Source organism: Corvus moneduloides, chromosome 1 (genome assembly GCF_009650955.1).
Source record: "Corvus moneduloides isolate bCorMon1 chromosome 1, bCorMon1.pri, whole genome shotgun sequence".
In the NCBI taxonomy this organism is placed as follows: domain Eukaryota; kingdom Metazoa; phylum Chordata; class Aves; order Passeriformes; family Corvidae; genus Corvus; species Corvus moneduloides.
The window spans coordinates 147,126,633-147,139,211 of NC_045476.1; the positions used below are offsets into that span (position 1 = coordinate 147,126,633).

Sequence of the window (12,579 nt, forward strand, 5' to 3'; positions counted from 1 at the left end):
TGAGATTTTTTCCTGATTCTGCATTTCACTTTTGCATTAGTTTTTCTGTTTGCAGACTTAAGACAGATGCATTATGCTGCAATACTAAATTTTCTGCATATCACTGATTAGCAAACATCAATGAAACTCTAAATTTTCACACTGTGATGCTGTATCTATCTGTAACTTTTGACATGTCCTTACATATATCCATTACACTTTGTACACAAATTTTCACTAAGCTAATATACATTCTGATGTTTACTAAAAGTTGCAGAGGGTTTTAACCTTTATGTTATACAAGAATTAAATGAATTCAAGCAGTGAAAAAGTTACAAGAGCACACAACTGCTAATTAAGAAAATTATTGTAACAATAAAAATTAGTTATTATATTTTTTTAATAGAAATTGAGGTAAATATCACATTACTTATGTCCTTGTGATGGATAGTCTGGATTTAAAAATCACATGATCTTGGAGATGTCTGAATACTCTACACAGAGCAGTTTTGACATAAAAAAATTCCTCATGGGTGGCAAATATCCAGAAGTGTCTCAACTACACAAGATCCTTTTATTCAGGAGCTGTTTCATGTCAAAGCCCAGTGGAGATGAAGAAACAATGTTACTGGCTTCCATATTAAAAGCTAAACTAATAAAAAGCAACAGTAGTTTTAAGCTCTTTGTAGATGCTTTGATGTAAGTAGGTTAAAGAAATGTAGCTGTTTTTGGTGTTATGACTTGTAGAAGTGGGAGCTCACCTTGGGGACAGTGAAGTCCATTCAACACAGGATTTGATAAATATTGTTAAAATACTTGTTTGACATTCTTTCATAATGTAAATGTAGAGGTGGCATGAAGCAATAAAGGCTTGAAAGAGAGTAACACTGTGCAAGAAGACTGACAGTGTAGATAGTGAAGATAATAGAAAAAAGAAAGTAGAAATTTTAAATTGGAGAAGCAAAAAAGTGCTCAATACCTTACTAAAGTCTGCGCAGCTTTCTCTTAGGTGCCACAACATGCTCTGTCTGCCCCTGTTAGCTGGGACAGACCTTGAGAAATATCCACTGAACTACAATATATAGCAAGTAAGATCACTACTGAATTTCCATTGATAATTTTTCTGCCAATACTTGCATTCATTGAAGAGTTCTCTGCGACCTCAGACTCGTGTATCTGTGCAGTAGCCCTCAGCAAGGATTTCATAACACTGTTCTTGTCTAGAATTACATTATTCTCACATACATCTACTTTTTTTTTTTTCAAATCCTTCTGTAGGCAGTAAGTGGCTGAGCTACCAGTGGCTGTTAGTCTTAACTTTTCATGTAAAATTTACTGGTCTGAGTGACTACTACGCACCACGTAGGAGTTAAGGTTTTTATGGACTCAGCAAGAGAAAGATTTAAAACCACAAAACTTCCCTCAGGATGTCATAACCAGCAGCATGTGTCCTGCTGCAAACAAATTGCTAAAGATTCACTGAGCCTCAAAGGGAGTACAAATGTAAGTGTGTAGCAGAATAGTACCCACTGCTTAATAACATAAGTGGATAATTTAACAGAAACCTATTTAATTCAAAATAAGAAATGGAGCAGGGAGCATAATCTTAGAAATCCTTCTCCCACTTCATTGACAAGTGACCTGGTACCTACTGATTCACTGAGCAGTGAATTCTTCCTGCACAGTGTCAGAGATTCATTGACGAGCCTGTTCCCGGGCAGCACAGATTGCTGCTTTCTCTTGGGAAGCAATGACTATGGTCTGGATACCCTCTGGCAAATGAATGCATTAACCCAAGGCCTTTCATTTCTTTCTTGAGTAAGACAAGACATTGTCTCCTACCTTCAGGCCGTGGGCTGTGAACTGTCAGGGGATATAAATGGATGCCTTGCTATTTTCAGAATTTCCTAATGGTTAACTCTAGGCAGCTCTCTGCTCTGCATGTTGCCTGATTTGGCTTCTGTCTAAGGAGCTTATCTCTCCCCAGGCATGCACAGAGAATCAAGTGTCTCAGACAGGGTCCTGCAGTCTGTTCCTAGGGCTCAACAGCTTTAATGTCAGCCCTGAAAAACCTTTATCTCACCTACCTGTAGGAAAACATGACTGCCTTGTGAATAATCATTTAAATTCATTAAATCCAGGATGATGTCTAAGACTAGAAAATTGTTACAAAATCTTCTTTTTTTCATTGCCTCAAGTTTGAATTGATGTTTATTTTGTTGTAGATAAGCTTTATGGGAAAATAAGATACTTTTGTTCTTGCTCATATACTTTCTGTTTCTTAAAAAACAAGTTTAGGAGTCTGGAGGAGGAGATAATGTCATGCCCGCTATGTTCCACAGTGATAGCTGTGGTGGAACACATTGGAAAACAAGCTTCTCTCCAGTTAAGTGGTTGAAAACCCCTAAAATGCCAAAGGAAAGAAAAGCTTCTAGAATCATAAGAGCGAAATCGAACTTAATTACTGAAAGTCTCTTACTAATATCCTATAGAAAGCTACTGGAAGGTGGGTTCTGCAGGCACGTGACACAGAATATGTGGAGAATTATCCCCTTTTGATGAAGGAAATATATCAGTTTAGAGAAGATAATTGAAAATTAACCTGTTAAGAGAAATGGATAGAGGAAATCAAGACTGAAGACATAATCAATTTAGAGATAGCTTGGAAGAGCTAATAATGAAAATAGATTACAGATATCTATTATTGATGAATGAGTAGATACACCAAAATAGTGAGGCCATTGTTACATCAAATTCTGAATGCAATTTACACTGTAGGCTTTGCTTTCCTCATTGAAAACAAGGCTGCTGTACCACCAACAGTAAAGCTTGTATACCAGCACTGTTCTAAAATCTTAAGGAAATAACTTCCTAGTGTTTATGTAACACTGATGTTGATTTCCCCCCATGTTCTAGATACTGGTTAATTAAGGAGTTCTAGCATTAATTGTGACAAAAATAAAACATTTTTAAACAGATAATGTCTGATAAATTGTGTAATTTCTGAGCTGCCTTTGCATATATGAATCCTTTACAGTATTTAGTAAATAATATGATAAAATCATAGAACAGTCTGGGTTGGAAGGAACTTTGGAGGTCATCTAGTCCAAGCATCCGCCCCACTGAGCAGAAACATCTACAGCTAAATGAGGTTGCTCAGAGCTCTGTCCCACCTGACCCTGAATTTTTCCAGAGACAGGGCATCTACCATTGATTTGAGGAACCTATTCCAGTATTTCACCATCTCATTGAAAAATATTTCTTCCTTATGCCTAGTCTAAATCTATCCTTTTTCAGTTTAAAACCATTATCCCTTGTCCTATGGCAACAGGCCCCATAAAAGCACTGTCCCAACCTTTCTTATGAGCCCCTTTTAAGTACTGAAAAACTTCTCTAAGGTTTCCCTGGAGCCTTTTCTTCTCCAGGCTGAACAACCCCAACTCGCTCAAACTTTCTTCACAGGAGAGCTGTTTCAGCCCTGTGATGCTTTTCACAGCTCTCCTCTGGACCTGCTCCAACAGGTCCATCTATTGTGCTCCGAGGGCTCCAGAACTGAACGTAGTACACCAGGTGAGGTCTCACCAGAGTGGAGCAGAGCAGAGCAGCAGAATCCCCTCCCTTGTCCTGCTGGCCATGCTGCTTTTCATGCAGCCCAGAACTCGTTTGGCTTTCTGGGCTGCCAGTGCACATGGCTGGGTCATGTCCAGCCTCTCATCCACCAGCATCCCCAAGTCCTTCTCTCCAGGGCTGCTCTCAATCTGTTCATCCCCCAGCCTGTGCTGATACTGGGCACTGCCCTGATCCCGGTGCAGCACCTTGCACCTGATGTTGTTAAACCTCATGAAATTCTCATGGAGCTACTTCTCAAACTTGTTCAGGTCCCTGGGGGTAGCACCTCATCCTATGGGTGAGTTAGCTGCAACACTCAGCTTGGTGTTGGCTACAAACTTGCTGAGGCTACACTTGATCCCAGTGTCTATGTCATTAATGAAGGTATTAAACAATTCTGGTTCCATTATGGACTCCTGAGGGACCACTGTCTTCTGGATGTGTCCATCCAACTGTTTCCCCATCAACTGAACATTCAAATACACCCATCAAATATATTCTTTCCAATTTAGAGAGAAAGATGTGGGGGACCATCCCACAAGGATGTCAAAGGCCTAACAGAAATCTAGGAGGATGATATCTGTAGCTCTTTTCTTGTCCACTGATGTGATGCCATGAAGATTTTTTGCCTTTTCTTTTATACCCCTGTTATACCTTTTTATAACTTCTGTATTCTTAGTGGGTTTTAGCCTACATTCTTAGACTTACTTATCAAGCTGGGAGACTAAACATTTTAGAAGCTTTGTAGCTAGGGATCAGTGTGCCCCAGACACCAAGGTCCTCTCCAGAACATATTCTGTAAACTAAGATAGAACCATTCAGGGGAAGGTTCCTTGGGGAGGGGGGCTCACTTGAGCCTCTCATTGGGGAATCTTTGATAGATATGCTAATTAGTAAGACCTATAATGTTATACTCTATCTATTGTGGGGGTGCATTGTGGTGTGCATTTCAGCGCATTCCACCTGGACATCTGCACCTAAGGATCCTTAAAATAAATACAAAGGTAAAATCCCTTTTCCCCTTCTAACCATTTTTCATTCTTGATTTTAAGACCAGGAAAAGGCATCAATGCAGTCACTCCATCATAGAAGGTCACTGGGTTGGTCAGGCAAGGCTTGCCCTTGGTGAAGCAATGCTGGCTGTTTTTAGTCACCTCCCTGTCCTCCATGTGCCTTAGCACAGCTTCTTGAAGGATCTGTTGCATGACCTTCCAGGCACAGAGATGAGGCTGACAGATCAGTAGTTTCCAGGCTCCTCCTTTCTACCCTTTTTAAAATTAGGTGCAATGTTTCCCTTTTTCCAGTCACCAGGATCTTTGCCTGACTGCCATGGCTTTCCAAATATCACAAAGAGAGGCTTGGCAACTTCATCAGCCAATGCCCTCAGGACTCTGGGATGCATCTTGTCAGGTCCCATAGATTAATGTATGTTCAGGTTCTTCAGATGGTCACAGACCTGATCTTCTCTTACAGTGGGAAGGACTTTGCTTCCCCAGTCCCCATTTTGTGCTCCATTTGCCCGAGAGCTGTGGGAACAAACATTGCCACTGAAGACTGAGGCCAAAAAGTTTGTTGAATACCTCAGCCTTCTCCTCGTCTGTTTCTGAGCTGCCTTTGCATACATGAATCCTTTACAATATTTAGTAAATAATATCATAAAATCATAGAATCATAGAACAGTCTGGGTTGGAAGTAACTTTGCAGGTCATCTAGTCAAAGCTTCTGCCCTAGTGAGCAGGAATATCTTCAACTAAATCAGGTTGCTCAGAGCTCTGTCCCACCTGACCCTGAATTTTTCCAGAGATGGGGCATCTACCACTAATTTGATGAACTGGTTTTGTCAGTCTTGCTCATGGAGGAGAGTATAATTTATTTGACTTTCTTTGACTTTCTTTTTTCTTGCTGACCCATCTGTAAAAGTCCTTCCTATGATTCTTTGCATCCCTTGCCAAGTTCAGCTCCAGCTGCACCTGTGCTTTTCTGATTTCATCCCTACATAACGAGACAGTGTATCTACACTTTTTCCAGGATACCTACTTGTCTTCCACTGCCTGCGCATTTCCTTCTTGCCCTTTTGTTTCACCAGAAGGTCTCAACTCAGCCATGTCACTCTCTTGCCTTTCTTTACTGATTTCTTGCAGCTGTGGATTGCTAGATTTTGAACTGTATGGAAAGTGTTCTGAAAGATCTACCAGTCTGTTCTGCTCCCTTGTCCATGAGGACACTTTCCCAGGGGCTCCTATTAACTAATTCCTTGACTGGAGGTTTGCTTTCCTAAAATTCAGGGTCTTTACTCTTTGCCTGACCCATATCCCTCAGGACTGTGAATTCCACCAATGCATGAGCAACCTGTTCTAGAGGGAAGTGTCCCTGCCTTTGGCAGGGGGTTAGAACTAGACAATCTTTAAGGTCCCTTTCAACCTAAACCATTCCATGATTCTGTGATTCTATGACCACTGAAGTGCAGGCTGCTTCCAATCTTGATGTCAGTGATCAGGTGGCTCACTTTTGTTGATGACCATCAGATCCAGTATGCCATCCTCTCTGGTAGGGCTGCCTAGTTTAAGAATTTATCCTCCATGCACTCCAGGAGTCTCCTGGATTGCCTACAGCTCACTATGATAATTTTTCAGCAGATGTTGGAGTGACTGAAGTCCCCCAGCAGGACAAGAGCCTGTAAGTGCAATGCTTCCCATAGCTAGAGCAAGAAGACTTGGTCAATAGACTCCCTTAGATCAGGTGACCTGGAGCAGACACCAACAACCAGGCTCCCTGTGTTGCCTCAGTCTCCAGTTCTTACCCTAAGCTTTCAAACTTTTTGTGGCTGTTCTTCAGAAACAACTCTTTGCAGTGTATCCATTTACTGATGTAGAAGGCGATGCCTCCACTCCTCCTTCCTTGCCTGTCCCATCTGAACAGTCTGTGGTCACTGATAGCCACACTCTAGTTAGGGGATTCATCCCACCAAGTCTCAGTTATGGCAAGCAGGTCTTAGTTTTCCAACTCCTGTCCATGCTGTGTGCACTGGGCTGTCAGCTGTGTCACCTTCTTGGAGGAATAACCCTTGATTCTTTTGAGGTATTTCACTGATATTTCTTTTTTGGCTTCTGTTACCTCAGGAGCTCGTAGCTCACCTTTTTAAGACTTCAACTGTACTGCAGTGTAGCCAGCACATCTCACTGAATTCTCATTAGATTCCATAGCGAAGAAGGAAACCTCTGTTCCTGCTTCACGATAGTCACAGCTATTGTATAGTGAACTATAAACGACTTTAATGTAGTTAGAAGTGGGAAATGATTAGCTGTGGATGGATAGTGTATATTGGGATTTATGTGGATTAAGTTTTTTTTTTATTATAAATTCCATACGTATATTTACATCAACTTTCAGTCAGAGAAATTGTTATATTTAATTTCTGCTTACATTTGAAGATACTGCATGAACTGCCAGTGAGTTTTAGTCACTGATATGATATAGCAACACTGGCATGGTTCCAGAAAGACATCTGGTTAATGGGCATTGGATTGAATCCTTGCACTTCCAGTATTTAGACTTCATGGAATATTATTGGACTGAGAGTGTTTTTAAATAAAATAAAATCATTTAAGCCAGATATTTATATATACATAGAGATGTTAAATCTTTTTTTTCCCATATTATAGATTTTATAACCACTGTTCGGTGAAAATATTTTCAAATCATAGAAATTATGCATACCACAGATAGCATTCTGTCTGTTAATAGGATTTTACATGGATGTATCCTCTGAAGTAGACTTGCAAATTGAATTTCAAACTTCCAAAGAAAAGTGAATTATTACAGGTTTTTTGCATTTTTGCACCCTGACTATTTTTAAAGTTATTCTGCATTTTTCATATTTGGCAAGAAAAGTACTGGGGTCTAGGCACAGAACTGGGTTCCAAGAGGATCTGTGTTTATTTTTTCACTTTGCTACAGATTTCTTATATGTCTTCCACTGCACTTTTCCTTCCCCATTTGAGAAAAGACTGAATAGACCCTTTGAAGGTTTACTGTGATACAAATCACACAGAAGAACCTAAGCCGATGGCTTAAAAAACTTATAAGTCAGATTGATCCTTTGTTTTACCTAAAAAACTCAAGGGACACAAGAAAATGTTACTTACACAAATGCATCACTGCAAACCCTGGATAATAACAAAGAACCACACTAATATTTAAAAATGAGATTTTGTACACCAAGGAAGTGACAGTGACCTATTTGTGTCCTGCTTCTGAAACAGCAACACTATGTGGGATGTGTTTTTTAATTAAAGATACATAAAACCATCTGTCCCCATAAAAGTTGTACTCTCAAATAATTCTTACCTTACTACCTATTATAGAATTTTCAGCAGTACAATTTAAAAGACTGTACAGATAAATATATTTTTCTCCACTTTACAGAAAGATGAGTGAGAATTTTTACAAGAAATTCCATCGATAGTTCAACAATGGTGATCAAATAAATCAATAGCCTCCACCTTAAAAAAATAAATCTAATATTAACATTACATCAAGGCTTCTAGCAGCAGACTACATACCATATTATTCTAAGAAAACAGAGAGTAATAATGCTATTGCTGAAACTAAATATACAAACTTTCAATCAAACAAGAGCTAAAAGTCCAATACTCTACTCAGTGAACAGAAAACTCTCTGCTACAAGGTCCCATAAAATTTAACAATTCTTGGTTTACTTTTGACAACCGATCTGGTTTCCCAAAGCAAAGCCTGGAGAGACACAGTATTTTGGAGAGCTTGGAAACTGTTACCAAGATTTGCAGGAATTGGAAGATCACGCAAGCAGCTTGACATGATTTGAATAATTTTAATGACTACCTCTCTTGCTTGCAACAAATTTCATCAGCTTGTTGCCTCTGAGGACCCACAGCCTGACTCTTCCCTACGTGACTACTATTCCCCTGACAACGGGTCTCTTGTGTGTTCCACTACCAATGGATCTATGCTCTCTTTCACTTTCTGATGAGATTTTGTAATCACATTCTCCTGCTCATTCCAATATAAAGTCTCTTCTTAATTTTAACTACCAAAAGTCAGTCACCACCTTAAGTCCATGACTGACTCACAGAATTTAGGATGTTCTCTGTCCATCATCAGTTTTCACCTATGCCTACATCAATTCCAAAGTCTTGCTCACCTGAGCAGTGCTGTCTGATCATTTAATCATATTTCTCCATGGATAGGACCAAAGTTAGAGAATCATTGCAGCAAAAGAAAACTTTTCTGACTAAAATAATGATTAAATACCGGAATATATTGTCATAGGGGGTGAGTGCCTATTAAACCTCTTTAATGGTTCTGAAGTACAAATAGCTCAGCCAATTAAAAAGTGTAATTCCCCCATTCTTCACCCCTTGCTTTGAAGTGCTTCTCCTGTATCATGAGTAGCAAAACCAGATGTATCTGCAGGCTGATATTACTACTGTTCAAAATTCAGCATCAATATATCTGTTTTCATAAAATATGTAGGATTATGAAATGTGGTGCCTGAAATCCCAGCATGTGGTTACTTTTCCTGTTCAGTTCTGGAGGACCTGAAGACACAGGTCAGAGCAGCAGCGTGTCATAGCTGTACAGCTCCTAAGAACATCAAACAATGTCAAGTGGGCTAGGCAGAGTCTACACAAGAAAAGAGGAGAGGTCATGTGTCCTTTAGGATTCTCTTTCAACTCATGTTTTTATAGTTCTATAAATAATTCTTAATTATATTAAGAAACACTGCACTAAATGGGAGATCTGCAAGATCTGGCTCTTCTTACTCTGTGGACATTTTACTTGCCACAGTGTAAGTTGCAAAGAGACCGACAGAGATATTTTCCTCACATTTACAGATAGTCTCTGTGTAATCATCTTGTGTAGATAAGAAACCTAAGAATGTTCTAAAAGAAATTAATCACTTAGATACTGTTATTAAAGATTTCACATTTGGCACAACATTTAATTTTCCTGTTTCAGTTATCATTTACCATGATACATTTACTGATTCAGTATCCACTTTCTCATCTCAACCTTCTTCCCAGTCATCATCTGGGATAAATAGATTTTATTCTGATTTCCCAGAAAACCTTTTGGAGCTGTCTCATTTTGAAAGAGAAACAAGTATATTTGAACTTACATGTGTTCAGCATTACTGTTTTTAATAATAGATTCTTCAGACTAATAAAAAGTAGTAAAGAGAATACAAACAGCCCAGAGAAAAAACAGAACCCTTCTGAAGTCACCAACTGGGAGTTATCCAGTTAGAATTGAACTTTGCATAATGTTGAGGCAGAATTTTGGAAGAATAACATGAAAATGATTTTTGATATTTTCTCAAGCAGATTTTATCACTTCATTGTCCTTTCCTTTCCTTTCCTTTCCTTTCCTTTCCTTTCCTTTCCTTTCCTTTCCTTTCCTTTCCTTTCCTTTCCTTTCCTTTCCTTTCCTTTCCTTTCCTTTCCTTCCCTTTCCTTTCCTTTCCTTTCCTTTCCTTTCCCTTTCCCTTTAACTTTACCTTTCCCTTTACCTTTCCTTTCCTTTCCTTTCATTTCCTTTCCTTTCCTTTCATTTACTTTCCTTTCCTTTTATTTTCTTTTATTTTTTCTTTTCTTTTTAACTGTATTCAAGCATAAGACCTGGAACCTTATTTTTTTTCATGCCTTCCAAATGTACAAGTACTGCCATAGCAAAATTAAAGATATTCCACTTCTTGAGCTTTTCTTTTCATTTCAATACCCTTTTTCTATTTCAGATTTTCTTGATCCACTTCACAGACCAGCTTAGAAAATTATCTCTTTACTGGTTACTATTACTTAGTAATGCTATTTGAAACTAATGTGAGTCTAGCCAGTCTATGCTTACTTATTCTTGCTAACAGAAACAACATTTAATTTGGGTCATTATAAGAAATGAGCTTCCAAAATAGGAGAGCATCTATTTTCTTTGGCAAAATTATTTCAAATAACAGTAACTTAAGTTTTGAAAAGGTATGGTGATCTGTGTTAGAGGTATTGAAAGCAAACATGGCAAATACCCGAAAGTTGTGAAGGAAAGGCACTGGGACCAGGAGTTTGGGAATTGTGGTTTTCAGCTTCAGAGGAATCATTTAAATCCTTAATGGCAGCTCCTCAGATAAAGGGAAAACAGCATTCTCTGAAGGGTGGCCAGCTGTTTAGTACTCAATAATCAGTTTTTTATTCAGCCAACCTTCTGGAATTGCTTCTATCACAGATACTGATGCTGGCAAGCAAAATAAAGAGTTTTTATGTCATAGGATGCATTCTTGTAAAATTTATAATATAGCCCAACATAATTTTGGCTTACAAAATATCTGTTGGGCATGTATTTATCTGGACTAAGCACTAGTGCATTTGTCAAGCATGAAAAACAGTTTAGACTTGCATGTGGCTGACACATCATTATTTCCAGAACTGTCACCATGTTACTCAGCTATTTTATTTAAATATTCAAATGCACTCAAGTAAAAATAATAGAGGAATTGATCTGAAACCCAAAGGGCCAACAGAGATGGAATTTTTTACTTCTTTATGTTTTCCTCTTTGCTTATTCCAGAGAAGTATGAATGAAACTGATTCCCCATCTCCTCAACCGAGGAGCTTCAATTGCACCATAAGGAGGCCACAGAGTGTGAGCAGATCTCATACTGGCCTTCATTTTTACTGTGGAATAGGACAGGAACCAAAAGTGCAGTCAACAGACTCCAGCTAAGTTCCCTTTGATTTTTTGTGGAAAAGTGACTATGACATGGCTAGCAGAATTTACCCCTGTTACTCAACATTGTACTCTTTGAGGGCTGTATGCCCCCTTTGATTTAAGTTTTACAGGTTTGAATTATATCTCTTTTGGTTTTTCTTGATCAGATAGAAGAATCTACATGGATCAATTTTTACAATTTCTTCCATGTTCAGAAAATGTGATTTATATTGCAAAAAGATTTCCCCTTTTTATAATAAAAGTGGGTTTCCTTTTCCCTTCCCTTCCCTTCCCTTCCCTTCCCTTCCCTTCCCTTCCCTTCCCTTCCCTTCCCTTCCCTTCCCTTCCCTTCCCTTCCCTTCCCTTCCCTTCCCTTCCCTTCCCTTCCCAGCATTTTGAAACAAAACAAGATATTCTCTTGCTATATTGCCGTGAATGAACCCAGAGGAGTCCTGAAAAAGAAACCCTCTCTAAACATAAGCTTTAACATGTTGAATTTTCAACAGCCTTCCAATTCCTCAACAATATATGTTGTCCCTACTCAGTTCAGAATAAAGATGAGTAAAAAAGACCCTGTTTTTGTTAGCAAATTCAGACATTTTAATTCATTCCCTGAGTAATACTCCTGTCCTTTCCTCTGATTCATCGTAAATTTTTGAGCTATGTGTAACTGTCCAACATTTTTCCTCATTTGACAAGGATTTGTCCCATCTTTTCTTTTTGAAAATCTTCTACTAATGTTTAAGACTCCCCTCCACTTTTACACTTCTTTGTTCATGTTTTGTATAAATCTTTCTGGCCTCTGTTTTGAGAAATTTCCTTTACTTATACTTTTTGCCTAAAACTACCTCAGAATAGGTGCTCCACCTTTCCTGATTTGGTGAACTGGCTTTCCATGGGCAGTGCCAGGCACAGCACTGCTGGAGGCAGTAGGGGATAGAGCCATCCTTTGTGTGCAGTGGTACAGTCCTTGCTTTATGCAGGAGCCAAACTCGTACTGATTGCTTCTAAATGTGTCCTTTGCACTTGTACACCATTTGCTGCTGCCCCCGACAAACCCCAGAGGGCAGGGGCACTGCTCTCTGTCCCACCTGGGCACAGTTCTGTCAGTAGAAGGAGCAAATTGCTCTCACCTCCATTCCTCTGGGGACCCGGGGGGAGGGAGGCAATCAGCATTTTTGAGAGTCATGTTACATGAATTTAAAGATCTGAATACCAGCCTAGTCTCACATGCTATGACTCGAATGTTTGAGTTTA

General features: G+C 39.1%; 1 protein-coding gene across 1 annotated transcript in view; it reads right to left on the reverse strand.

Moving 5' to 3' along the window:
- Nucleotides 1-12,579, reverse strand: part of ANGPT1 (angiopoietin 1) — a 154,745-nt gene that overhangs the window by 23,612 nt on the left and 118,554 nt on the right. The window lies entirely within an intron of this gene.